We start from the raw sequence: 27,888 nt of genomic DNA on the forward strand, positions 1-27,888 counted from the left end.
TATAGATTATTGAGACATGATATGGCTCCACACCAAACAAAATATGGATAGCGACTCTTTTTTTTTGTTTTTTTTTTGGGGGGGGGGGGGGTGAGGAAGGGAGATAGAAAACTAAATCACAAACAAGGATTATAAACAGAAGAAAATTTAAGTCTTTTTTTTTTTTTTTCCCGTAGAAATCAAACTTTCAGTAATTCTTCCTCGAAAAAACGAAATAAGATGCACCCACTTATTATTGCATATAAACATAATACATAAATTCTGTGTTATATATAGTCAAAATATATGTAATAAATTTCAGTTCATTATTAAAAGTGGAAAAACTCTAAATAGAAATTTTTGTACAAATTTCTTCTTGGGTATTAAATTCCATCACATGAGACATGTCAAAATTGCAAACAAACTAATAGTAGGGAATTTTACCTACAGTTACCAAAACTAGAGCAAACCATGGTCAAAGAGATACAACCTATCATAGTTGTCAAGGCGTCGCCTAGGAGTCCAGGCGCCTTTGTCATGCCTTAAATTCTGGTGTCGCTTGGTTTCTGACCCCCTCACTCGCCTTGGTTCGCCTAGGCGCTTTGACAACTATGCAACCTATCCTAACAATAGGCATTTTTGGCAAAAGGAATCTCATGCCAAGACCCTGATTCTAGGCAGTAGATTTTCATTTTATTTTATTCTATATACATTTTTTTTTTTTTTGGGGGGGGGGGGGGTGTGTGTGGGTTGGGGCTGGAACAGTTTCCTGGATAAGTGAAATAAAAATGTCTAAGAAGTTTGAAATATTCCTATCATCAACCTCTTGCAAAGGGCAAAAGAAGTGACAATTTGGCTAGGCAGGTTGCACTTGGCTTCTTTCGACATCCCAGACTATATTTTTCCCATGTCCTAAAATCTCATTCTGCATTTTTAATGAGATGATAATAAAATCATATCAAAGTAAGAGAGGGATCACAAAATCCAAAGGCAATCAGACTGCGACAGTAATGAACCAAAGCCTACCAACAGGAAGGAAGCCATTCACACTCAAGCCCACAATCCATAGAACCCAAATCAACAACCGAATTCTGCTTCTTGAAAGCTCATTGTGACATGCTGAACTCAGAGTCCAAGTGAACGACATGTTCAACTTGAATAGCAAGGAGCCAAGGAGGATAATAAGACTTCATTAACAGATTTTCCCATTGGCCCAACCTATAACAGTACATGAGCCTGTTAAGACCCAGGTAAAACTAACCCTTAAAAGCTTGCCATTAAAGAGAGGGTGCTCAAGTTCTTATAAGTCTTGACATCAGGCTACTCATATCCGTTTTGGGAACATTGGTTTCGCAGGGAACCCCAACAATCTTCTCTCCACACAAGAGAGCACGTGAAAACTGAGATCTTCCCCGAGATTTTCTCCATCCTCGAACACACACAGGAGTTACCAAGCCCCAGCTCTGATACCACCTGTTGGGACTTGGGTAGATCTCACGCTTAAAAGCTAGCCATTAAGGAAATGGTGCTCAAGTCCTTATAAGCCTTCACATCAGGCTACTCATTGTTGCTTTCATGGGGAACCCCAACAGAGCCCCCTCTAATATCCACCCCAAAATGAGGTGAGATTAAGTGTATCTAAATCCATGGTCCAGGGCCTAATGAAAAGCTTGAGCTCTATGGGTGGACTGTGGCTCTATGTTCAGATGCTTCCAGCCTTCTACAGTCTAGAGGAAGATCCTCAATCTCCATCTCTTTCTCTTGGGGTTGCGATCTCCAAGACTGAGGATGATGCCTCCACTAGTCTCTAGCTTGACCACTGGCACCCTATGGGTGTGTTCCTTCCCTTAGTTGGTGCCAGAATCATCTACAGCTCGGGGCTTCACAAGCAGTCCATGGTTGGGGACACCCTTTGCCATAATGGTTGGGCTCCTCTCCCTTCCCCCCATGTGGCTGCTATTTGGAGTGCCTTGCCTAACATCCCAAGAAGACCTAGAGGTTCAGGTTATATTGTTATTTGGTCTCCTCGTTCAGGCTTCTTCAATTCTAAATCGGCTTGGGACCTCATTAGAACTTGCAGACCTATCTCTCCTTGGCGGAAGTTGGTTTGGTTTAAGGGCCACATCCCAGCCACAGCTTCTCTGCTTGGCAGACCCTCTCTAACTGCCTCCCAACACAGTCTTTTCTGATTCACCGGCAGATTCCAGGCTCCCCAGCCTGTTGTCTTTGCTGGAATGCCTTGGAAGATGTTGATCATCTCTTCTTCGCTTGTCCCTTCTCCTCTTCGATTTGGTATAGGCTTCTGGCAAAATGTTGCCCAAGGAGGAGAAGGATTTTGCCCTTTCAAAGGGAATGGAATTGGGTGGACATGACCTTTATGTTGAACAGGCCTCTGCACTGAGAGGGGGGTGAATCGGTGCTTATATATTTTTTCGCTTTTCAAACTGTCTATTTGTACTTTGACTGTGATCTTATATCAATGAACACACAATAGAATGGATCCCCGCCTTCCAACCCTAGACTGGGTAAGGCCTACCAGGATGCACACCCACTCTGCAATCAAACACACTTCCAAATATCAAAACCAGGCACACAATACAATATTTACGTGGTTCAACAATATGCCTACGTCCACGGAGCAATACCCAATTAAGTGGAGAAAGATCCCATCCTAATGCTGCCAAAGTTTAGTTTCTATTTTCAGTTTTAGGAAGGTTATTTTATTTCATAGAGGTAGCTTCTAATTTCAGTTTGTTTGTGTTTTTGTTTGCTTGCTTGTTTAGAAGGCTGGATCTATAAAGCCTTAGTAGTTTCTATTTTCATCTACTTTCTATTTTTCATTAGTTGCTATTTTACAACCTTCTATTTTGGCTTTAGGAAGTTTCTATTTTCTACCTTCTATTTTGTAAGCTTGCCTAAGCTATTAATAGGCCCCCTATTGTAAGGAATGATCAATTTTAGAGAAAAGAATATTTTGGCCACGTAGCCATCGGTTATGGGAGTTTTCTTCTATGTTCAACAGCTGAGATAGCTGTAGGTGAGAGGCCCAGACTGAGAAGGCCATCCCCTACCCCCCTTTCTTCTTTTCCCTTTTCTGCTTCCCCTGCTCGATTCCCTTTACTGCTGCTGCCATCCGAAGGTTATTACAAGTGCTGTGAGGACCTCTTGAAAGTCAGGATCAAGTGACGAACAAGTTCCAGATCTGCTGCTGTTGTGACCCATCGATTGAAGACCTTTGTGCTGCTCCTGCGAGTGGAAGGTTGCTGCAACATCTGAGTCCCATATTTCCATATCCCTCCATCAAACCCTGCTGCGTTTTAAAACACCATTCCATCTCACCCTCCACTCCACTCGATACCCCTTTCTGTTCCCACCTCCCTTCTTTGGCTGGAACCTTCCATAATCATAAACCTTCTATTTTCAGCACACCTGCATAACTCCACCTCCTTCCATCAGAACATCACCAAAATTGCAGCAAAGCTTCCCTTCAATAGTCCCTACACTCAATCCAGCCTGGAGCTCAAGTGCAGTGCTGTTTTTGCAAGTTTTTCCAAACCTTACTAATTTGGGATTATCTTCATATTTCAACTTCTAGCCATCAGAATTGGCTCAAATTTGGAGTGCAACCCTTCTTCAACCTCATCCCACTCGACCAGAATTTGGAAACCTTCTACAGGCTGGTTTGGTTTCTACACCTAATCCCTTTACTTTCTAATTTGGTGACCTCCTGTTCCTACTGTTTCTGGTCATCCAAATCAGCGGGGGTTCTCAGGGTTTGCTGAGCATTCTCAGCCTTACAACCGGCCCTAGTTACAGTTCCTTTAAGTGGCTGAAAGTTGTGTTTGATCTGAACCCTAAGTCCTATTTTCAGACCTGTTTTGTACCCTGCTGTAGGGTTATTACTGCTGGGCTGCTGTGCCTTATTCCTGGGTTATTTGGGACAACTTCTAACCTGAATTGGTTCTACATTAATTACAGCATAAAACAAAAAGTTTTCTAGCAAGGGGCTGAAATATAAGGCCCAAACGTGGGGTTTTAAGGGGGTGCACGAAAATGCTTATCATATTAGTAGGTCCCATGTTGTAAGGATTTAGCTTATCTTAAGTTGTTAGTTTGAGCTAGTTTAAGAAAGTTAAAGAGTCCTAATTAAATGTCTAGTTAGGAAAGTATTAGTAGCTGACGTCAATCTAGGAGATTTATTTCAGTTTCTAAAAAATAAGTACTGTATTCAACCCTTCACCCCATGATTTGTAATTAATAGATTGAAATTTGCTTGGAAACTAGCAAGCTGGCTCTTCTCCCTCTTCCCTCTCGATATTTTCTCTCCTCTCTTTCTCTCTCAGAAATAATTTCCTCTTTTCTTTATTTTCTACTTTGTTTCAATATTATTATCCCGATTCTGGGTATAACGAGCTATGACTCCTATGAGTGCATTCCAGGATACCACATCTCACATCTCACGCATGGAAACTCAACCGCTTAGTCCATCTGCATCTCACGCTGCTGATACTATTCCACCCTCACCTGATCCTCCACCTGCTATTGATGAAAAGGAGGAGTTTATCGTGGGTGATGGTATTTGTTAAATTATGTCCACCAGAATACCATGGGGGTATTCTGGTCTTTGGGTGTTTTATTTATTCTTTATTTATGTATTTATGAGCAAGGGTAGAAATGTAATTAGGATTGTGACACTGTTCACGTGAACAGTGTCGTGCCCAGTATTTTCCCCTTGTAATCTCTTTTATTATTATAAATGGAGAGCTTGACTGATCTCATTGATCATTCAAGCATTATTCCACAAACCTGTTTTGTTAACATGGCATCAGAGCCAAAATTTCTCTGATCTAAGTTTTCAAAACCCACCCCCTTCCTATCGTTTTTTCTTTCCTCCCCTTCTCTCGATTTCTTCTCTCCTTTTTTTTCCTTTGCTTCTCCTCCTTTCCTAAGGGCAGCACTACAAAGGTGATCATATGATCTAGTTGCTGCCCTATTCCTATTCCCACCTCTGTTTTTCCCCTTTATGAGATAATTTATTTGGTTCAATCGCTGCTGGTTCCTGTCTGCGATTTTTTGAGTTTCCAGAATTTTGAAGCCCTAGCCACTACCATTGATCAAAGCTGGTTTTTTGCATATTGGACACTCATCTGCGATCTGGACCAGCTGCCCTCAAGCCTCTTTTGGTTGTTGAAGACCCCTCCTCCCAATCGATTCCTCTTTTTCAGGGTTTTCTAAAACTCTGATCATTATCGATTTTTGGGAATTGGGCTGTTTGCTGCTTTTTTTTATTGGAGCTTCTTCTCTTCATCAAGGACATCCTCTACAGGTTCCTGGACAGATTCGATCAAGCTTCTTCATCAATTCTTTTTGGATCCCCATCACCACATCGATCTCCAATTTCGGGTTCTCTTCCAAAACCCTGACATTGTCTATCTCTGTGGAAGGGATCTCTGCTGCTACTGATTTTTTGGGAGCTGTTTTGCCCTTCATATTGGCCCACTCGACCTTTATTTCAGCTCTTGGTTTGATGTAATTGCTGGTTTTTCATTCTCCACAGCCTTGTTGCAACTATGGGTGACTCTGCTGATTCCACTGCAACTTTTAATCAACCTGAACATGAAAAATCATATTATCATACTTTTCAGCCCAATCCCATCAAACTTGATTGCAGCAACTACCTATTGTGGTCTCGGTCAGCCTCTTTTGCTATTGCTGGCCGTGGTCTCACTGGCCACATTGATGGCACTGTTCCCATGCCTGCTGTCCCAAGTGCTGCCCTGACTTGCTGGCTTGCCAACAATGGTGTTCTCATGTCTTATTTGATTGGTTCTATGACTTTGGACATTGCACATGGATTCCTCCTTTTTGATACAGCTTCTCAGGTTTGGTCAGCCTGTAAGGAAACGTACGGACAGCTTGGTAATGATGCATAGGTCTATGAACTCAGGAAGAAGGTTCTTCATGCTACTCAAGGGGACTTAACAGTCTCTAAATATTATGCTACTCTGCGCAACCTTTGGCAACAGTTGGACCACTTCTCTGATTACCAACCTGATAATGTTACTAATCTGGTTGCCTATAAGAAACATGTGGATAACATCAGGGTCTATGACTCCTTGGCTGGATTGAATGTTGAATATGACCCAATTCGTGTTCAAGTGCTGGCCCATTCCCCTTTTCCCACACTTGAGCAGTCTTATGCCTTGGTCTCCTCTGAAGAAAATCGCCGAGCTGCTATGTTGCATAGTCCTAAATCTCGTGAGTTTTCCAATTTCCCGAGTCGAGATGGCCTACGAAACTTAAAATGTCAATATCTCTCCGAGATCTCGGTTTGACATAGGAAAATGCCCATCTAGGTCCTTTATATGAGTGCCAGATCTCGAGATCTTGTTGGAAATTCTTGGTATACAAACACCTATCTATGCCAGGAACCAAGACAGAGAAGACAGACACTTATTTGTGCCTAATATCATTTAAGTAAATGCTTTTGTATTTGTATTTCATTTACTTAAGATATTATTCATAAATAAGCAAATACCCCCCCCCCAATAAAAATAGTTAAAAAATCAAATTCCAAAAGGAAAAAAAGTCAACCCCCCAGTTCAAGAACAAAAACTGGATTTTCGGCAATAGGTGTAATTTTCAACTTTCTAATGCTGGGGTTTTTCTCAAATCTAAAAATTCCATAAATCTTATTATGGTAAAACATTGCTAAAAACCAAAAGTGCGGTAAAATATTCATTTGTTTTGACGTCCAAAAAATTATTTTCATTCAGAGCAATTTTGACAGCATTCGCACACACCGAATTAAGTTTAACCGGTACATAACTCTTTCAATATAAATAAGATTTTAGCAATCTTGGACTTGTTGGAAAGCATTTACTTAAATGAAATACAAATACAAAAGCATTTACTTAAATGATATTAGGCATAAATAAGACTGTTTGTCCTGTGTCTGTCCTGGTTTCTAGAATAAGTAAGTATCTGTCCTGCTTTCTCACTAACTGAAACTTCTATTTGGACTTTGTTTTTGCAAAATCTAATAATGCCATTGTGTTTAAATGGCCTAAAATAGGCTGTATACAGATTTTCAGACCCAAAAGAGGTCTAAAACCCACCAAGATGGGCTTCTGAGTCCGGAAAAAAAAATGCACAAACTCGCCGAGATCTCGGCCCAACTCGGTTTTTTGCTGGGCCGAGATGCCTCCGAGACCCTAGTTTTCGAACCTTGCTATGTTGCACCCTGCTGTCCCTGACAGATCAGCCCTCTGGACTACTGCACCGGCTCCTTCTACACCAGTTGGCACTCTCTTTGTGGGTGGTACTACTATCGGCACCATTACTTGTGAGCATTGTCATAAGCTTTATCACACCAAGGACAAATGTTGGAAACTTCATGGGAAGCCCGCTGACTTTGAGGCTAAACGGGCTGCCAAGCGAAAACCAAAAACCAAGGCCAATCACTCTGAGTCTGTCACTACAGCCCCTACTACTGACACTGGCCTATCTCAGGAGGATTTACAGGCATTCCTACGTGTGCTAAAGTCTTCCACTGCTGTTGCCTCTACTACACCAGCTACTGCCACTTCGTCTACTCCCTCAGGTTCACACTTTACTCGGTCAGGTATTTCATTTGGTGGTCATTGTGCCTCTGTAGCTTCCCATCCTTGGATCATTGATTTTGGAGCTACAAATCACATGACCGGGTCCTCTAGCCTCTTCCATCGTTATTCTTCTACCTCTGAGAAAGACAAAGTCAAGGTGGCTAATGGTTCCCTTTTTCTGGAAAATGAATCATTAACTGCACTCCTTCCCTTTCTTTGTCCAATGTTTTGCATATTCCAAATTTTACTACTAACCTTTTTTCTATTAGTAATATAACTCGTGATCTTAACTGAAAAGTAACATTTTTTCCTTCCCATTGTGTTTTTCAGGATCTGGACTCTGGGAAGACGATTGGATTGGGTAAAGTGCATGGTGGCCTGTACCTGCTTGACGATGGACGTCTCACTCCACCTCCATTACTACCACTACATCAGAATTCCTTAGTATCTTATGAAATTTATTAGTGGCACTCTAGATTAGGTCACCCCCCCCTTAGGCATCTTAGCATCTTTATTTCCTACTTTGGTCAAACATTGTGATAAGACCGATTTCTTTTGTGAGGCTTGTGTTCTGGCCAAACAGATATGTTCAACTTATTCTATTTCTAATAAAAGGAGTTCTTCACTTTTTCAATTAGTACATTCTGATGTTTGGGGGGCCCCAGTCGTAAGACTTCGGTTTCTGGCCACCATTGGTTTCTCTTTTTTATTGATTGTCATTCTAGACACACATGGGTTTATCTTTTACACACCAAAGGTCAAGTTTTTTCTTGTTTTCAGCATTTCCATAACATGATCAAAACTCAGTTCAATGCTACTCTCAAAGTCTTGAGAAGTGATAATGGGATTGTTCATCAGACAAGTTGTATTGATACCCAAACCCAAAATGGTGTGGCTGAAAGGAAGAACCGACACTTGTTGGAAGTGGCTAGGGCGTTGGTGTTTTCGCGCCATGTTCCCTCCCAATATTGGGGGGATGCTATTCTTACTACAACCTATCTTATTAATCGGTTGCCTTCCCGTGTTCTTGACTCCCGCAGTCCGGCCGATATTTTACATGGGAATTCCACCTTTGTAGTTCCTCCCAAAGTTTTCGGTTGTGTGTGTTATGCCAGAGACACTAAACCTCATGGCAAATTTGATCCTAGTGGGTTAATGTGTATTTTTTTGGGTTACTCTCCAACCCAGAAAGGTTATAAGTGTTACCACCCTCCTTCTCGTCGTACTATGGTCAGTATAGATATGGTCTTTCATGAAAGTCTTGCCTATTATCAGTCTACACATCTTCAGGGGGAGAATTCTGATTCCATTGAAGATGTGCTTGTGTTTCCTCCCCTTGAAATTCCTCCTTTGGCTGCTGCCCAACCTCCTACCGCTGCTGCTCAGCCTCCTACCGCTGTTGTCCAGCCTCCTTTGGCTACTGCCCAACCTCCTTTGGCTGCTGTCCCTTCATCTGTAGGGACTCCTTTACAGGGGCAGTGTGTAGGAAATAATGGTGGTAATGATCATTGTCAGGGGGAGTTGACTCCAGTCCAGAGAACCATCAGTGAATTTCAGAAGAGAATTGACAACTCTAATATCATCACCTACAAGAGACACTCCGACAGAGGGCAGCATCAATCCACTGTGGCACCAATACCTATTCAATTGTCGACCCAGGAGTCAGATCCTTCTCCTCCTTGCGGTGAGACCTCTCCTTCTAATCTACCTATTGCTCATCGAAAAGGTACTAGGACTTGCACTATGCATCCCATTTCTCGCTTTGTTTCTTATAGTTCTCTTTCTCCCACTTTTCGTGCATTTGTGTCCTCTCTTTCTTCTGTTTCTATTCCTAAAAACTAGCAGGAAGCATATACAGATTGAAAGTAGAAGGCAGCTATGTTGGAAGAAATGAGAGCTTTAGAAAAAAAAAAACACTTGGGATCTTGTAACCCTCCCTCCAGGAAAAAAACCAGTGGGATGTAAGTGGGTGTTTGTGGTAAACAAAAGATTGATGGGTCTGTGGATCGGTATAAGGCACGTTTGGTTGCAAAGGGCTTCACCCAAACATATGGGATTGACTATCAGGAGACTTTTGCCCCTGTTGCAAAATTGAATACAGTTCGGGTTTTACTATCGTGTGCAGTTAATCTTGGATGGGATCTCCAACAATTGGATGTGAAGAATGCCTTCCTAAATGGGGAACTTTGTGAGGAGATATACATGGATATTCCACCAGGTTTCTCTTCTGACAATAATAAAGGCAAGGTGTGCAAATTGAAGTGAGCATTGTATGGGCTGAAGCAGTCACCTCGAGCATGGTTTGGTCGGTTCCACAAGGCAATGACATCTGTTGGCTACAAGCAAAATAATGCTGATCATACTCTCTTTATAAAGAGGGCTGGTGAGAAGCTCACTGTTCTTATAGTGTATGTGGATGACAATGTGGTTACAGGCAATGATGGGGATGAGATCAGCCGGTTGAAGAGGTTTCTTGGGCAGGAATTCGAGATTAAAGATCTAGGGCCGCTACGGTACTTTCTTGGGATTGAGGTTGCCAGATCTTCTAAAGGCATCTTTCTCTCCCAAAGGAAGTATGTCCTAGACTTGTTGGCTGAAACTGGTCTGTTAGGATGTCACCCTTCAGATACTCCTATGGAGGCTACTGTTCGTCTCAAAGAAAAGGAGGGTGAACTTGTTGATAAAGGCCGGTACCAATGCCTAGTGGGAAAGCTGATTTATCTCTCACACACTCGTCCAGATATTGCTGTTGCTGTGAGTACTGTGAGTCAATTCATGCATGATCCCTTTTCTTCTCACATGGAGGCTATTCTTCAGATTCTCCACTACTTGAAGTCAGCTCCTGGAAAAGGCATTCTTCTGTCTCCTAATGGTAACCTACGGGTAGAGGCGTATACCGATGCTGATTGGGCTGGTTCTGCAGATCGGAAGTCTATCTCTGAGTACTGTTCTTTTGTAGGAGGCAATTTGGTCACTTGACGTAGCTAGAAGCAGAATGTGGTGGCTCGTTCTAGTGCTGAAGCTGAGTTTCGGGCTATGGCACAGGGCATTTGTGAGTTACAACGGTTGAAAGGCTTGCTACAAGATCTTGGTGTTCCTGTTCATCTTCCCATGATGTTGTACTGTGATAACAAAGCTGCAATCAGCATTGCACACAACCCGGTACAGCATGATCGCATTAAACATGTTGAAGTGGATAGACATTTCATCAAGGAAAAGCTGGAAGAAGGGTTGATTTGTGTTCCCTTTGTGAAGTCTGCTGATCAGGTTGCTGATATCTTCACTAAGGGATTTATCTGGGAAATTGTTCCATCCCATTCTAGTCAAGTTGGGCATGATTGATGTATTTGCACCAACTTGAGGGGGAGTATTACATTATGTACATAATGGGATCTCCTCAAGAGAGATCTAGGATCGCTCAATGAAGAGGGATTGAGAAGGGCGAGTTGTTAACACGTGCAATGGTAAAAGGGATGGAAGGCTTAATATTTTATGTGGAAAAGGGCGTGTGAGGGCTGGTGAGATGAGTGGGTAATGTGAGAGAGAGAGAGATGGAGAGGGTAACGTGGAAAGAGAGATGGAAGGGTAATGTGGAAAGAGAGAGATGGAAGAGGAATGTGGAAAGAGAGAGATGGAAGGGGGGTAACGTGGGCTGGTGAGAATGAGAGGGGAAAGAAGATGGAATGGTGGGAGTGTGAAGGTGGCACAGTGGAGGGTTGGTGGTGAGGAGCTGCGGCTCTTCTAGGCCGCGGCTGGGCGCTCTTCTAGGCGCGGGGTGGCGCTCTTCTAGCCTGCCAAGGGTGGCTCTTCAAGGCCAAAGGGGGCGATCTCTTCAAGGATCGGCTGGGCAAGGCTGCACAAATAATTCTCTTCAAAATCTGTCTCAATTCCATTCCATGGTTGGGGATTTATAGCCCAAGAATTGGTTACAAATATTTGGTAAGATTGGAAAATAAAATCTAGAAATAATGGAAACCTTCCTAAACTACTAAAACTTGCAACCCAAGTTGCATATCATAAAAGATCCTAAGCACATAAGGAAACTAGTAAATAGGAAAGCCAATAATCCTACATACATATAGAAACTAATAAATAGGAAGGTAAATATTCTAAAATCTAGAAGATATGCTACGCCCCGATATCTTGTGCTCCAAGGGATGATGTGGTGCCTAGGTGATGTGGCGAAGGCAACGAGATGGTTGGCGCGCCCGTGTGGAATGCCTAAGCTCATTGGGGTGGTTGCGATCGTGGTCCACCCGATCAGCCATATCCGATACTGTATCATTCCCTCCCGGTTTAGAAGAATTCGTCCCCGAATTCGCAGTACCATCATCGGAGGAATCACCATGGTAAGGGGTCAAATGTCGCACATTAAATACATCATGGGTGCGAATATGGGAAGGCAACTTCAAGCGATAGGCGTTGTCATTGATACGCTCCAAGACCTCCAAAGGTCCAACTTTCCTATCATTGAGCTTGCCATATGTACCGGCTGGTTGACGTTCAGGCGGCAAGTAAGCCCACACATAATCACCGGGCTCGAATAGAACCGGTCGACGCCGCTGGTCAGCTGCTTGCTTGTAGGTAGCTATACTGGTCACCAACTTTCGGTGCACTTCATCATGAATACACCACAACTGTTATGCAATTTCTTCATCCTGTACTAGTGGCTTGTCTGGGAATGGGATTGGAGCTAGGTCCACTGCAGATGTAGGTTGTCGTCCATAAACAATCATGAAAGGACTAAGGCTGGTGGAGCGGTTCACAGAGCTATTGAATGCAAACTCACCCAAGGATAGTCGACGCTCCCAAGAGCGGGGATTGTCGTCAATCAAACTACGAAGCAAGTTTCCCAGAGAATGGTTCACCACTTCGGTTTGACCATCAGTTTGAGGGTGAAAAACTGAACTGAACTGCAGGGCCGTCCCTATACTCCTCCATAATTGCCGCCAAAAGTGACTAAGGAACTTGGTGTCCCTATCAGAAGTAATGGTGTGGGGTAAGTCGTGCAGCTTATAGACTTCTCTAAAGAACAAATTTGCAATGCGAGATGCGTCCATCGTCTTCCGACAAGGAATGAAATGCGCCATCTTAGAGAAATGGTCTACCACCACAAAAATAGAGTCCATGGCCTTTTGAGTCTTAGGTTGTTGACAGAATCGCGGGTTAGAAAGAGAGAATAAGAGAATGGAATAGCTTATCTCATTGACAGGTAAGCCCCTCTATTTAAAATAGAGGGGAAATTACAAAGAGACTAAACTAGGCGATGTGGAACTAAAACCCACATAGCCGACATAAACTTAATAATATAAGAATAATAAAACTACCCCAAAAAGACAAGAATATCCCCACGGTATTCTGGATTACATATTCCAACACTCCCCCTCAAGCTGGATTATACAAATAAGTAAAGAAAGAAGATCCAGCTTGAACTAAAGAAAAAAAGAACTCCATAATAATGCTAACACTCCCCCTCAAGTTGGCGCCTACAAGGTACTAATGCCCAACTTTAACAAAATTGGAAAAAACTAAGGTGCAGCAGAATCCAGCTTGACATATGAATACATCTCCTAAATAAACCTTCAAGAACTTGAAAAAATAGATCTCCAAAACTTGGACAGACATGATCAGCAAACCGGGACTGGAATGTCTTCCAAAACAGACAACTTTCAACGATCTTCAATAGCTATCCAGTGATGAATCTCAAATTGTCATAGTGACATAGAATCTTGAAGTGAAATAACAAGAGCAGCAAGCAGCAAAAACAAACTGAATCAGGCAGCGGAAAAAAAACTGTATCAACCCAACTGAAAGTCCTCAAATAGGCAACAACCAAATATCTTCAATACTTCAATACTTCAATCTCCCTTTTACGGCAAACTCAACCCAATAACAAGGTAGATACCCATTGGCAATGTAGAAAACTCTGATCTTCTATGTTTTGCACCAAGTGTTCCTGCAAGTTCTGCTTCTACAATGTCTACAGGTGTACTGTACATAATCCCCCCCCCCTCACGTGTAGTACACGTGGACATAACAGAGATAATGTAAGAGATAGGGCAAAAATATAATATTCCAGAATTTTCCAAAAGTGCTATGGGTAATTAAAAAGGAAGGAATGGCAAAAATTGTAACTTACCAGAAGTTTCCAAAGGTGTAATGGGTAAATACCTAAGGTATGGGATATGAAGGGAATTAGAATTATTGAAAGGGAACGGTGTTGGAAAAAAAGGATGGCATGGCTGTAATTTGGTGGAAATCCACTTGTAAATACAATCCAAGCCCAAGGGCAAAATGGTAATAAATCAGAATTTTCAAGGGTCAATTAGGTAGTCAAATAGGGGAATGGCAGAATTGCAAGTAAGTTGAAGTTTATAATGGGATGGCAGAATTGTAATTATCTAGAACTCCCAAACAAAAGTAATGGTTTGTATCGTACTAGTGGAAAGGGTAAACTAGGAAATAAAAAAACTAAAAAAAAGGGGAAAAAGGGCAGGAGGGAATAAGGGAGAAAGAGAGGGGTATAAAGGGAAATAAAGGTTAAATAATCAGGAAAACAGATTAGTGATAAGGAACTCTCATCCCTTACCTCTAATCAACAGAGCCAAGGCGGAACAGGTCTTCAAACTTCTTATTAGAACTCTCTCATCTGTGAGTATTTTGTTTTGAAATTTGGAAGGCAACATCCATACCCCAAGGCCTCTCAAAAGCACAAGTAACCAGTTGGAATGATGTAGAGCAGAGGAGGAACCAAAGGGACCTGAAACCAGATCTGGTGGTAAAACAGAACCAAGTCTGAAATAGACTTCGAAAATTTTCAAAGGAGAAGTATCTGGAGCCAAGGTTCAGGGACTAAAATCGCCAGTAGATGAGCTTCCTTCAACCCAGATTTCAGAGCCAATCGACCAAGATTAATAAATCAGCAAGGCTTTCGTTGATGTTGATCTCAGAACTTAGCAAGGAAGATGAATCGAGGGTTGTAGAAGAACCAGAATAGCAGCAGATCGAGAAGAAGCAAAGGATCCCATGCAACCAGAAATCAATAACCATACAACCAGCGGTAACCTTCGACAGAGCCGAGAAACAACAATAAGGTTCCCAATCAAAACCAGTCAGCAAATAGATAGCAGCAAAACCAAATTTATGGGTTCTTCAGAATCAAATCGAGAGCAACACCTTCAATCGACTCCAGCAAACGACAGCAACAATAGAACGATAGCTTTGAAAGAGAAATCAGAGACCTTCCTCACGACAAGAAAAGAGAAACCGAGCAAAAATAGGGCAAGTCCTGAACTCCAGCCCCTCGATCAACGGCAAATGGAGAAAAAAATTGGTTGCACCTTCAACGATAGGTTGGTTGTGGGAGGGCAGCAACTAAATCATTGGTTTAGGTTTTCCTCATTAGTGCTGCCCTCTTACAAGAAAAAAGAGGCTAAAAACCAGAAGGAGAAACCGAGAGTGAGTGAGAAAGAGAAAATAGGAAGAAGTCGATTGAAGAAAAAAGGGAATTTTCTTTCTTTCTAACCTAGATCAGACCTGCTCTGATACCATGTTGGCAGAATCGCGGGTTAGAAAGAGAGAATAAGATAATGGAATAGCTTATCTCATTGATAGGTAAGCCCCTCTATTTATAATAGAGGGGAAATTACAAAGAGACTAAACTAGGTGATGTGGGACTAAAACCCACATAGCCGACATAAACTTAATAATATAAGAATAATAAAACTATCCCAAAAATACCAGAATATCCCCACGGTATTCTGGATTATATATTCCAACATAGGTAACCCAAGAACGAAGTCCATGGAGATATCAGTCCACGGTGCAGTAGGAATGGGCAATGGCATATATAAGCCTGCATTGGTGGACTGCCCCTTCGAAGTCTGACAAGTCTGGCACTGCTGTACAAAACGCTGCACATCCTTGGTAAGCTTAGGTCAAAAATAGCGAGAGCCCACCAGTTGTAGAGTCTTTGCTCTTTCAAAGTGTCCTTCATTGTGTATGCCTGCAATCACTTTCAGGCGAAGGGAACAGTCGGGAATACACAGCTGATTTCCTTTGAACAGAAATCCATCCTGGATGATAAAATCGGTAGTGGTCCTTCCTTGCACATCAAGAAACACCTTAGAAAAGTAGGGTCACTTTCATAGAGATCCCGAAAAGTATCGAAGCCAAGGGTGGTGTTGCGCATGGTGGTAAGCAAACTCTTCTTTCTGCTAAGAGCATCCGCCACTTAATTTTGAACGCCAGCCTTGTGCTTGATATTGAAAGTGAATTCCTGAAGGAACTCTGCCCACTTTGCGCGCCGGGAATTAAGCTTATGTTGTCCTGCAAGATACTTCAACGCCTCATGGTCAATGTAGAGAACAAATTCCCGGTGGATCAAGTAAGAACGCCAGTGCTCTAGAGTGCAAAAAATCGCATAGAACTCCAAGTCATAGGTGCTGTAACGAAGCTTTGCGCCGCTAAGCTTCTCACTAAAATAAGCAATGGGGCGACCACCTTGACTAAGAACTGCGCCGATACCTGTACCTGATGCATCACAATGAACCTCAAACACAAGGTCAAAGCTAGGTAGGGCTAAAACTGGCGCAGAAATCAACTTCTCCTTCAACTGTTCAAAGCTTTTCTGGGCTGCGCTAGTCCACTCAAATACACCTTTCTTCATGCAAGCTGTGAGTGGCGCTGCAATGGAGCTGAAATGTGAAATAAACCTCCGATAGAAGGAAGCAAGACCATGGAAGCTACGAACATCAAAGATGGAAGATGGAGTAGGCCAATCCCAGATGACTTTGATCTTGGCATCGTCAACAGTAATGCCTTCACCAGAAACAACAAATCCCAAGAAGAGGATTTTTGTTTGAAAGAAGTAACATTTCTCCGGAGCTGCAAACAGGTGCTCTTTCCTCAACACAGAGAGAATGGTGGTAAGATGCTGCAAGTGCTCGTCAGTAGATTTACTAAACACAAGTATATCATCAAAATACACTACAGCAAAATGTCCCAAAAACGGCTTCAAGATCTGTGTCATGAAACGCATAAATGTAGAAGGAGCATTGGATAAACCAAAGGGCATTACCATCCACTCAAACAGGCCGTCACGGGTCTTGAATGCAGTCTTCCACTCGTCCCCTGGTCTAATCCGGATCTGGTGATATCCACTCTTGAGATCCAGCTTAGAGAAAATGGTGGAACCAGTAAGTTGGTCCAATAGGTCATCAAGGCGTGGGATAGGGAAGCGATATTTAATAGTGATCTTATTAATCGCTCCGCTATCCACACACATTCTCCAAGTGCCGTTCTTATTTGGATCTAAGAGGGCCGGTACTGCACAAGGGCTAAGGCTTTCACGAATGAAGCCTTTGTTCAACAGCTCCGTGACTTGCCGGTGTAGCTCTGCATGTTCAGCCAGACTCATCCGATAATGAGGCAAGTTGGGTAGTTGAGCTCCAGGGACCAAATCAATTTGGTGCTGGATATCTCTCATAGGGGGTAGACCCATGGGAAGGTCTTCAAACACATCATGAAACTCGGCCAGTAAAGACTTGGCCTCTTCAGGTACAACATGTGAAGCACCATCACTTTCAGATTTATTAAGCAACACATACACAACGTCCACATCTGTCATGGCACCCCGTAAGTCCCTCAATGTAAGTAAATTAGAGGAGGAGCCATATCCGGCTAGGGGGGACTTCAAGGACTCCTTGGATGGGGCTAGAACAATTTTTTTTCCATCATACATAAAAGAGTATGTGTTCTTATACCCATCATGCAAGGTCTTTCTATCAAATTGCCAGGGGCGCCCTAGTAAAATATGGCTGGCATCTATAGGCAATACATCGCACGAAATCTTGTCGAAGTAAGTAGAGGCAATAGATAATGCAACCAGACATCGTTTCGAAACAGTTACCTCAATACCGTTCTTCAACCAGGTCATCTTGTAAGGGGTAGGGTGCTCTTTCTGTTCAAGTTGCAATTTCCGAACCGCTTCTTCAGAGATAACATTCTCACAGCACCCGGAGTCGATGATCAATTGGCACACCTTGCCAGGTACGGTGCAAGCCGAGTGAAATATGTTGTTGCGGAGCCAATGGTCATTAGGTTTATGACGGGGGGTGAGAAACACCTTTCTCATCATGAGGAATTCGCCAGAATCTGCATGGAGAATTTCGCCTTCTGGATCACCCTGGCTGTCATACTAGGGATCCTCCAAGTTGGCTTCCTCATCCTCTGGCGCATCAGGATCATTCTCCAACAAAAGTCCCTTGCCGACCGGTCTATTCTTTACAGTGCGACAGTTGCTCGCACGATGTCCCAACTCTCCACAAGCATAGCACTTGAGAGAAGAAGTGGGTTGCGGGGTCGCAGTTTTGCTGATCTGCGAGCCTGTAGCCAATGCAGGGGTCTGCGATGCTTTGGTTGCTGCTTGTTGGCCTGCGGTTGCTTGGTTGAAAAGTGGGTTGTAGGTACCCTTAGAAGAGGGTAATCGCTGGCTACCTGTAGACTGTCTCCGTTGCCGCAATTTCTCAACCTTCACAGCACGCTGATGCGCATCTTTGAGGTCCCATATATCAAGGACTTCAAGCACTTCTTGGATTTGGGGTTGCAGCCCTCCCAAATACTTGCTCACGAGCATCTCTTCGGTGTCACCAATGTTATTGCGGGTAAGCAACTCATTGAATTCACTGGTGTACTGGTCAACAGTGCGGGTGCCTTGCCGAAGATTTTGGTAACGCTGGTAGAGCTCCCTCTTGTAGCTAGTGGGGAGGAAGTGTTTTCGCAGCTTCTCCTCCATGTGCTACCATCTGGTGATAGGATCCTTACCGGCGTTCCAACGTGTCTGCTTCTCTCGCCGAAACCATGCAATCGCCTTGCCTCGCAGTCGCATGACTATGAGGCCTACATGTTTATCTTCAGGGACTTCTCAGTGCTCAAAAACTTCATTCACAAGGGTAAGCCAGTCAACAACTTCATCAAGCGATTCATTACCCGTGAAATCTGGAATGTCCCCTTTTGGCTTACGGTTCCAGTCTTGCTCACGTGGAGGTTGAGGGGGGGCGTGTGTTTCTGGCCTGCGGTCCGCTTCCTCGAACATGGCCCAAGTCTTCATCTGTGGAGGAATGGCTATCGCCATCTCCTATTTCTTCCTCTGATTGGCTCGTCCGTTGCGAAGCAGCGCACATCAACTCAAGTTCGCGGGTGAGTTCCGCAACCTGACGTCGAAGAAGGGCTGACTCGGCTTGGGCAGCATCATCGCGCGTCTCAACTTCTGTGATACGGGCTGTGCGCCCACCTCGGCGTGGTGCCATGAAAGTAATCTCCTCTTCGATCCGGCTCTGATACCAAATAATGGGATCTCCTCAAGAGAGATCTAGGATCGCTCAATGAAGAGGGATTGAGAAGGGCGAGCTGTTAACACGTGCAACGGTAAAAGGGATGGAAGGCTTAATATTTTATGTGGAAAAGGGCGTGTGAGGGCTGGTGAGATGAGTGGGTAATGTGAGAGAGAGAGAGAGAGATGGAGAGGGTAACGTGGAAAGAGAGATGGAAGGGTAATGTGGAAAGAGAGAGATGGAAGAGGAATGTGGAAAGAGAGAGATGGAAGGGGGGTAGAGTGAGCTGGTGAGAATGAGAGGGGAAAGAAGATGGAATGGTGGGAGTGTGAAGGTGGCACGGTGGAGGGTTGGTGGTGAGGAGCTACGGCTCTTCTAGGCAGTGGCTGGGCACTCTTCTAGGCGTGGGGTGGCGCTCTTCTAGGCTGCCAAGGGTGGCTCTTCAAGGCCAAAGGGGGCGATCTCTTCAAGGATCGGCTGGGCAAGGCTGCACAAATAATTCTCTTCAAAATCTGTCTCAATTCCATTCCATGGTTGGGGATTTATAGCCCAAGAATTGGTTACAAATATTTGGTAAGATTGGAAAATAAAATCTAGAAATAATGGAAACCTTCCTAAACTACTAAAACTTGCAACCCAAGTTGCATATCACAAAATATCCTAAGCACATAAGGAAACTAGTAACTAGGAAAGCCAATAATCCTACATCCATATAGAAACTAATAAATAGGAAGGTAAATATTCTAAAATCTAGAAGATATGCTAGGCTCCGATATCTTGTGCTCCAAGGGATGATGTGGCGCCTAGGTGATGTGGCGAAGGCGACGGGACGGTTGGCGCGCCTGTGTGGAACGCCTAAGCTCTTTGGGGTGGTTGCGATCGTGGTCCACTCGATCAGCCATATCCAATACTGCATCAATACACCAGAATACCATGGGGGTATTCTGGTCTTTGGGTGTTTTATTTATTCTTTATTTATGTATTTATGAGCAAGGGTAGAAATGTAATTAGGGCTGTGACACTGTTCACATGAACAGTATCGTGAATAGTGTTTTTTCCCTTGTAATCTCTTTTATTATTATAAATGGAGAGCTTAACTGATCTCATTGATCATTCAAGCATTATTCCACAAACCTATTTTGTTAACAGTATTGAAGAGAATATCCGTCAAACATGGGAAAATACTCTCGTTGGCTATGTTCTACCAGGAAAACCTCATAGACGCCAGGTAGTCACTGAAGCCTTGATCGCTGCATGGAATCTTAAAAGCGAGGTTGAGGTTTCGTCAATGGATGATAACCGGTATCTCTTCCGCTTCCTCCATTATAATGTTCTTCAAAACATTCTTGCAGAAGGGCCATGGAGCGTGGCTGGTAATCATCTGGCCCTTGAAAGGTGGCGTGATGAAGGAGAATGGAATTTCAAACAAGTAGAATTATTGGTCCAGTAGCATGATTTTCCTAGAGAACTCCTTTCTCTTGAATTTGCTCTTCAGGTTGCAACCACCATCCTCTTAAGGCGATGATAATCAAAGGTGTACAGTATCTACGTTGCCGTTTAACTCCGGATACTACCAAGTCGGTGCATGCAGTGATCCCCATCTGCCGTCGCTCTTGTGTACGCTCAGAACTATCTGTGAAGTATGAAAGATTACCAATGTTCTGTGATCACTGCGGCATGTTGGGTCATGAGGAATCTCGCTTCATTACTCTATATATCATAGAGACCGAGAGTCGGTCCAGATGAACTCAACCACTGTTAATGTTCCCGGTGAAACCCGGGGCTCTTGTAGATACGGCCCTGCCTTAAGTGGCCAGATTCCAGACAAAAAGTTAACAGAGAATGCTCCCTCACTTTTGTATATGGAGTCGCAGCATTACTAGAAGGTCTCTCAGAGCAGTTCCCCATCAACATCTCCATCCGGTTCACCACTGTTACCCACCACCGTGGTTGGAGAAGGTAACTTGACTCTGTCGAGTTGTTGAAATATGTACTCCAGAATACCCCCACGGTATTCTGGTCCTTTTGGGGTAGTTTTTATGTTATTAAGTTTAAGTCGGCTATGTGGGTTTTAGTCCCACATCGCCTAGTTTAGTCTCTTGTAACTTTCCCCTCTATTATAAATAGAGGGGCTTACCTATCAATGAAGCTAAGCAATTATTCTCTCATTCTCTCTTTTCTATCCCACGATTCTACCAACATGGTATCAAAGCTGGTCTGATCTAGGTTAGAAAAAGAGAAGAAAACCCTACTCCATCTCTTCAATTGACTTCTCCCTTCTTCTCCCTTTCTCGGCTTCTCATTCTTCTGTTCTTCTTCCTCTCAACCTTGTAAAGGGGCAGCACTAATGAGGTAAACACAGCATATCAATGATTTAGTTGCTGCCCCCCTCCCTTTCTACCTTTTTTTATTAAAAAAATTCTGTTCGAAATCTGCTGGAGCCATACCTGCGATATTGGAGCTGTCCAGAATTTTTGGAGATCTGATTTCTACCTAATGAAGACTGATCCTCCATTGTTGGAGCCTCCTATGCAGCCTTTTCCAGCACTCTTCTACCCTATTCCATAGTCTTCTTTCCCTTTTTTTCTTTCTCTCCATCTTTTATTAACTTTTCCAGCCTCCATACCCAAATCGATCTCAACTTGTCAGGGTTTTCAAAACCCTGACTCCAATCGATTTTGGGGTTTCCCTTTTCAGATGCAGGCATGCAGCTGATTTTTTGGGGGTGATTCCCTACTACTACAAGCCCTACTCGCCCTAAGTTTGGACACCTTCTCAACCTGCTATTTTTGGTTACCTGTTAAAACCCTGACTCAAATCGAAATTAGGGTTACAGGTTTCAGTTTTTGCTGATTTTTTTAGGGATGATTACTTCAACATCAAGGACCACTCGACCTCAATCTTGCACATATCCAAGTTTTCTAGATGGCCCTACACCAATCGATCTCTACCTTTCAGGGTTTTTCAAAACCCTGACATAAATCGATTTTTTTTGGGATGGGATTACCTGCTGATTCTGGAGTTTTTTGGAGGTGTTTCTTATTCATGGCTTGAAGAAGTTATTTTACACAAGATAGCTGCTGCCCTATTTTTTCTGCACTTTGTGGTGTTTCTCCCACTTGAAGATCAAGTCTCAATCACCAAGGAGATTGGTTATTCGAACTGGAGATCCATTCCCGCAGTTGAGGTCAGCATCTATTACCAGAAGACATCACCTTTGACAAGTCATCATCACTTTTGTTGAAGCCTCCTTCCCTACAATCAATCTTCACTTTCAGGGTTTTTTACAAAACCCGGACTATAATCGATCTAAGGATTAGGGCAGTCCTCTCTCGCTGATTTTTTTAGGAGAGTTTTATAACCATCAAAGGAGTATTCAACCCATATTTCAACATCATTCATCAGTTATATTTGGAAAAAATTCAGGTTCATTCTTATGGCTAGGTTTCTCCAATTAGCAACCTTTTTTTTTAACTTGTTCCTATGTGGCTGGCTACTTCAACTACCTATGGATCTGTCGGGTTATTTATCTTATATTTGTTGGTTCTATTGAGCTTTACTATATATATTACTAGTTTTATTGATTGGCTTTTGTAAGCATGACTGGTTGACATGTTACTGCTGCCTTTATGAGGACTACTGCTGCCCTGTTATTGAGATCGAGTATCCTACTATTAGAGATTGAATTTTTTTCATTATTGAAGACTCGAATCTACTACCCTGGATATCAGCTTATTTGGGATTACAACAGTGTGTTCCAAGGTTATTGGTTGCAACTACGAACCTATTCAGTTATGTGAAGCTTTTCTGGTTCATATCCAGCTTACTTTGAGAGTTTGATCCTAGCAATGTTCACTAATTCAGATCTGATCTAAGTTTTTGTTGAAGCTTCTTACATCAATTGCTGTCCAGATATCTTCGTCAGTTCTATTTTGCATGTGGGAGTTTATAGTTTGGAATTTTGCACACTGGTTCTTCCTTGTGTGAAGATCGATCAAGTTTTTGAAGAATGGTGCCTTCTTCTACAAATTAGACCTGTTTTTTATAATTCAAATCTGAACATTGGAGATTGGTGTTTTGGAATTAGTTTGATCGATTAAAAGAAGGTTGTAGATTATTGTGTTGCTTTGTCTATGGTTCATTATCCCACTGCTTCTTTTCACTTCACCACCTCCCATATCATATCTTTGGCATATACCCATAACCACCTTGGAAGTTTATGGTATTCTTTAAATTGCCATTTCTTCTCTTTCCATTAGCCTTAGCACCTTTTGGAAAATTCTGGAATATTATACCTTTGCACTATTTCTTACATCATCTCCGTTTTCTGTCCACGTGTACCACTACACGTGAGGGGGGGATTATGTACAGTACACCTGCAGCCATTGCAGAAAGCAGAACTTGCAGGAACACTTGGTGCAATACATAGAAGATCAGTGTTTCCACCATTGCTATTGGGTATCCTTCATTATTGGGTTGAGTTTGCCGTAAGGGGGAGATTAGTATTAAAGTATTGAAGATGTTTGGTTATTGCCTGCCTACATAAGGTTCTACAGTTGGGTTGATTTGTTCCACTGCCTGATTCATCTGCTCGCTACCCTAGTTACTTATCTTCAAGATTATCATTCAGAGATTCACACTGGACAGCAATAGATGATTGGTGAAAGCTGCCTTTTTTGGAAGACATTCCAGTCCCGGTTTGCTGATCAAGTCTACCCAAGTTTTGAAGATCTATTTTTTCAAGTTCTTGAAGGTTTATTTGGGAGCTGCATTCGTCTTGAAGCTGGATTCTGCTACAACTTAGTTTTTTCCCATTTTGTTCAAGTTGGGCATTAGTACCTTGTATGCGCCAACTTGAGGGGGAGTGTTAGGATTATTAGCATTATTAGCATTATTATGGAGTTCTTTTTTTCTTCAGTTCAAGCTGGATCTTCTTTCTTTAATTATTTGTATAATCCAGCTTGAGGGGGAGTATTGAAATATGTACTCCAGAATACCGTGGGGGTATTCCGGTCTTTTTGGGTAGTTTTTATGTTATTAAGTTTAAGTCGGCTATGTGGGTTTTAATCCCACATCGCCTATTTTAGTCTCTTGTAACTTTCCCCTCTATTATAAATAGAGGGGCTTACCTATCAATGAAGCTAAGCAATTATTCTCTCATTCTCTCTTTTCTAGCCCACGATTCTGCCAACACGAGTCTTTCCTCTCCTATAACGACTGTCTACCTTACACATGGCACCCAGCCATTGATAAACTCACTTCCTTATCACATACTATCTCCAACAAAATCGGTAATCTTATCATAAACAGCCTGTCCACTTTCGTAGGCCACCTCATTCCCCCCTTCAAATCCTGCAACAAATGTTCTCGATACATATCCAGCCCAGCCAAATCAATTAGAATCCCACCTTCCTAATGCATCTTCAATTCCATTTTACACCTCCCACCCACAATCTCCCTTTTCTCATGCCACCTCATGCTCACCAGAATAACGAACTATCCACCCTTCCCAATGCATCTTCAATTCCATATAACACCACCCTCCCACAATCTCCCTTTCTTCATGCCACCTCATGCTACCCAAAATAACGAATCATCCACCCTCCTCTCCCAATCACCTCACTTATCCGGGATATCCCTAAGTGGACCAAATCTGCTTATATCATTGAGTCAACCCACATCAGCTTACCTACTTCCTAACCCACCCACTCATATACTACCTTATCAAGCCCCCTGCCCAACATATCTGAAACCCAAATGCCATACCCGACTTCACTTCATCATGTACATTTGGCACAAACACACCACTCCCCATCTATTTCTGCCAATATCCTAAGCACTACTGTGAATCCCGATTTGAACCAGACCTTCACAAAATCTATGGATGAGATAGACCCATTTCGGCCAGCCAGCTTTCATCATCCTGGTAACTTCATGTGGCTGAATCAAAAAAGTTACTACTGGTGAAGAAGCTCGACATCGACTGTCCAGTGAACCTATTCAATTGAAACCTAAAACTAACTGAGAAAAGAATATGCAGGGAGCAAGTAAAACCTCAACAACTTTATCTTAACATATGGAGCCTTTTCTACTGCAGAACCCCATGGTGGCTGGGAGGATCAGCCCCACGGGCTGCACTGAAGGTAGTAAGTTGGAATTGTCAGGGTTTGGGAGGTCCTGACAGTTCAATCACTAATGCACCTCTCCAAGCCTGAGCAGCCAGACATTATCTATCTAATGAAAACCAAATCTAGCAATAACAAGCTGAAGAGGTTGAATAGGAAATTACAAATGGGTGGTGCTTTTTTGGTTGCTCTTAAAGGATCTGCCCGGGGGAGGGGGGACTATTAGTTTTGTGGAAGGACCATGTTACAGTGGACATTTTGCATGCTAATTCTTGAGTTATTGATTGTAAAATTTCTGCAAGTTCTAATCCAACTTTCAACACATGACTTGTGTGTAGGGAGACTCAGTGTGATCCCTTGGGGAGACCCAGTGCGATCCTTCAGCAACACATGTGAGAAAGAATCATCCAGTTGGGTGGTGGTAGACATGAAAACTGGCTATGTTTGATAATTTTAATTCTTTCCTCTCTTGGCACGAGAAGAATGGAGAAAATCAGTGGGGGTACAGATATATTGTGCAATTTCGTACAATTGTGGAATCCTGTCACCTCATGTACTTGGGATCTCATGGCCCAATGTACACTTGGACTAATAAGCGAGTAGGTGCAGCCAATATCAGAATTGAACTGGACCGTGCATTTTCAAACCTAAATTGGAGAACTACATTTGTTGATGCAATAGTAATGTAGTCCTAGATAGGTAGGAGACCTACTAGGAGCCAAACAACAGGATCAAATAACAAAAGGGGCTGCTGGTTCGAATGGACAACACTAGGATTTAGGTCAATTCCTAGGGTTAGGGTAGGATAATGGGAATATAGTTTATACGATTAAACTAGGCAGGTTTTGGGGAGTTTAGAAAGCTAGATTTGGTTAGGTTTAGATGAGAATTCAAAATTCCAGAAATTAGGGTTAGGGTTTCAAGTTTTAGAAATTAGGTCAAATTTAGGGGTTTTGAAAGGCAAATAGGGGCAGCAGCTTAGGTTGAGTGTAGGGGGTGTTAAGGAGAGGCTGTGGATTGAATTTGAAATAATTCTAATGGTTAAATATGGCTGGGCAGCAAGATCTAGGGTTTAATGGAGTTAGGGTTTACGGGATTCAAACCAAAAATAAAAGGGATCAATTGGGGGAAAGGATTAGAGGATTAGAAGAAGAATTTTGGCGTCACACTTACTGGAGATTCCACTGGCAGCAAGCTTCAACAGTTGTGAAGGATAAAGCCACCTTCGAATTTGAAGAAGATCCTCCCAGCCGTCACGGCATAAGGAGTCAACCGGATTCCACCAGTCCCTTTCCACCTTGATATCCACAAGGATGCACACTCACAAGGAGCACAGGATCAGCAACAATGGCAGCCAACAAGCAAAAGCTTTTCATTAATCAAATTCGTGTACAATGCTGGCCTCCCTTACAAACTTATATAGAAGACTCAAAAATAGACTTAGACACTAAAAAGGAAAGGCCTAATCCTATCCCTAACCTATTAGGTAATTTAAATTGACTAGGAAACTAAAATACTAAAGGAAATAGACTCAAAACATAGCTGGACTTATAGAGTCCTAATCCAGCCCAACTTACATCACATGACCACTTAAGTTGTCACATGATCACTTAAATTGAACCAATTGAATGCAACCAATTTGAACCGGTTCAATTAGAAAACATAAAAATAAACTAAGTATTGGGCTAATCCCGTATGCAACCTATGTACCCCTAGTTTAGGCTCATTAAAGTGGCCTATTACATAGAAAACCCTTGGGAACAAAGGCCCAACATGTGTATAACCCAACCCTAGGCCTATTTATAAAGAAATAAGCCAATATCTATGATGAACCTGCATCAAATAGTTTTAACGTGGCCTCCATTGGTTCTGACCACATCTCTATTATAGTAGAAACACAAGGTCGTACATCTAAAGCTCATCGCCGATTCAGATTTGAAGCCATGTGATTGCGACATGAGCGTTGTGCCCATGAAGTCTCAGGTGTGTGGATGACCCCACAGTCAAGACCATAGTACTAAAACTCGCAAAATTTCGGTCGAGATATCGAATATTTCGAGTATCTCGACCTGTCCGAAACGAAACGCAAGTCCGATATGAAAAAATGCAATATTTCGGAAATTTTGGTCATCTCGTTTCGAAAATTTCGGAAATCTCGAACATTTTTGGCATTTTACACCCACAGAAAAATACCATATTTCGACCGAGATTTCGACGAAATTTCGGTATCTCGGAAATTTCGGTTAGACCGAAACACCGAAACGAAACGAGATTTAGTACCATGGTCAAGACCCACCCCCCCTCTCTCTCTCTCTCTCTCTCTCTCTCCAATTCTCCATAAGAAACTATCATACTGCAAAGATAGACTGAAGAAATGGAATTCTAAGATATTTGGGCACTTACAAACTAAGATTCAAGAGCTTAAAGCTGAATTGGCTCGGCTAAAAAGTCTGTCAGCATTTGCGGGTTCACATACCAAAGGGAATGAGGTGTCTAAGTGCTTGGAAGAAGCTCATGCGAGGAACTGTTTTGGCACTAAAAATCAAGGGTGTCATGGTTGCAGAGAGGCAACAAAAATACACGTTTCTTTTAAACTATCCAAACAATTGTCCTGTCAGATGAGAATCTTATGTTGTGCCAACCACCGTCTCTTGAGGAGGTTAAGAATGCCTTATTCAGGATGAGCCCATTGTAATCACCAATTCCAGACGGTTTTCCTCCAAACTTTTCATAAATACCAGGTTTTAATTCATGCAAACCTTTTTGCTTTTGTTGTAGATTTCTTCCCCCACAAGATCTCTTCCAAGCAGTTGTAATGAACCCCATGTTTGTCTCATTCCGAAAATT

The 27,888-nt window shown here is 42.6% G+C and overlaps 1 protein-coding gene across 6 annotated transcripts in view; it reads right to left on the minus strand.

Moving 5' to 3' along the window:
- LOC122640141 (OVARIAN TUMOR DOMAIN-containing deubiquitinating enzyme 2) overlaps positions 1 to 27,888 on the minus strand; it is a 46,174-nt gene that overhangs the window by 690 nt on the left and 17,596 nt on the right. The window lies entirely within an intron of this gene.

Source organism: Telopea speciosissima, chromosome 9 (assembly GCF_018873765.1).
Source record: "Telopea speciosissima isolate NSW1024214 ecotype Mountain lineage chromosome 9, Tspe_v1, whole genome shotgun sequence".
NCBI lineage: Eukaryota > Viridiplantae > Streptophyta > Magnoliopsida > Proteales > Proteaceae > Telopea > Telopea speciosissima.